The sequence below is a fragment of the Pteropus vampyrus genome, unplaced genomic scaffold (assembly GCF_000151845.1).
Source record: "Pteropus vampyrus isolate Shadow unplaced genomic scaffold, Pvam_2.0 Scaffold8, whole genome shotgun sequence".
Classification (NCBI taxonomy): domain Eukaryota; kingdom Metazoa; phylum Chordata; class Mammalia; order Chiroptera; family Pteropodidae; genus Pteropus; species Pteropus vampyrus.
The window spans coordinates 2,169,504-2,171,414 of record NW_011888789.1 but is presented as its reverse complement, the minus strand read 5'-3'; the positions used below and the strand labels follow the sequence as shown (position 1 = coordinate 2,171,414).

Sequence of the window (1,911 nt, the reverse complement as noted above, 5' to 3'; positions counted from 1 at the left end):
TGCAAAAATAAATTTTCTGGACCTAGTAGAATCTTGATGAGATTTTACAATTTGGAATATTTCAATATCTAATATGAAACATTCCCAAATCTCCATTTTTTGCCCCCTATGTCAGACTGCTATGCTAGTGAGTATATTTAGTCCCCTTTCCATCTACAATATTTTATTTTTAAATGTTCAGATTTTTTGTGATTGTCCTCTGTAAAACTTAAAAATAGACTACTTCCTTTACTCACTTTAAGGCACCATTTTCCCAAAACAACAATAATTACATTTGTATTTTCCAATTATATCTAAACTATCATAATTGCTTTTATTCTCAGAAATAAAGATAACAAAGAAAATTATCTCAGAACACTTACATGGTTGCGAATTGGCATGCTCAAATAAAAATTAAAATGTACTTAAAATCACAACCAATCTGCACTAGTTAATCATGGATTGTGGGTTATTGTTGTTTTTACTGGCTTAAGTGATCCCCTGTTGCATAACAAGAAATGTGCAGAAAATTTATCATACCTTGCATCACATGTTATTTTTTAATATGGTCTTTCAAGGGGATATGTGGTAAAGGCCACAGAAGACAAATAGAAGTTGTTTCTTTTTCATAGTTTGCTCAAAGAAGAAATTAGAATTTGTAATATGTTTTTTACAATATGTTAGTATTGTAGGTCAGAAAGTCTCAGGTTAATCTTATTTCACCAACGGTTTATGATGAAAAGAGACATAACTATCTCAGTAATTTTTATGGTTTTATAAGAATTGTATTTAAATTCTCAAATTATATAAAGGAAGAAACAGCTTTTAAAGGATTTAAAGGATCTAGAGAAATGAACAAAAGAACTGAAATTCAACTTAAATAGTTGATATAATTTGAGATGTTTAAGTCTAATCTTCCTTCTAGTGTAGATCTCTTAAGGAGAGCAACACATAAATAATTCTCAGACACCTATGGCAATGCCACTCTGAACAAGCCCGATCCCATCTAATCTTGGAAGCTAAGCAGAGTCGGGCCTGATTAGTAGTTGGATGGGAGACCACCTAGGAAGACCAGGTGCTGTGGGCGTAAAATATAAAAAAATTTTTAAAAAAGGAATTGTAAGCTGACAAGGTCCTTGCAATCTATGAGGTCGACCAAGGGTTGCCTCGCCTAAAAAATAAAAAATAAAAATAATAATAATTCTCAGTCATTATACAATATCCATTTGTAATGACTACATTCAATAGAATTATTAAAATTATTAAGATTTAAGATATTCCTATGGCATTCTAAATAAGTATTAAAAACATAGCATTCCATAAGTAAAGAATATATCATCTCTCCAAAGTGTTATATCTTATTAAATAGTTTTACTAAATATTAATAAATGACATGAAAAAATATATTATGTACCAAATATGCCTGAGAAATTCTTGATATAAAATATTACAGATTGGCTATTCAAGGCCCACCTGCTTTCAGATGTCAAGGCAGCACCTAATATTGGGTACTAATTTACTCCTTGAACTACATCCCCTTCTTCCATACTCAGCACATATGGTTTAGGTAAGGCTTATCTAAACTAGCCCTTAGCACCAGCCACGGTCATGTGACCCGGTTTACATTGATCACAGCCCCATCCACAGAGATTAAGTCAGAAATGAGTTTATCATAAAATTCGGGCCAATAAAAGTCAAGCTAAGAATTTTTTAATGGAACTTTGGGGAAAGAAATCATGGCACATATCTATTTTAGAAGACAGAAATTGATCTGGTCAATTCAGAGTCAATTAATGTATCTCAATCTATTTATACTTTAAGTAAATATTACAAAATATTTTAAAGAACACTCATCTCAAAAATATGAGATTAGAAATTAATTTTTAAACTCCGAGCAAGCAGTTGGCACTTTTTGTTAATAAAGAGGAAGGA

At 31.1% G+C, this 1,911-nt stretch overlaps 1 pseudogene; it reads left to right on the top strand.

Moving 5' to 3' along the window:
- The first annotated feature begins 947 nt into the window (after positions 1 to 947).
- LOC111729312 lies at positions 948 to 1,066 on the top strand (annotated as a pseudogene).
- The last annotated feature ends 845 nt before the right edge of the window (positions 1,067 to 1,911 follow it).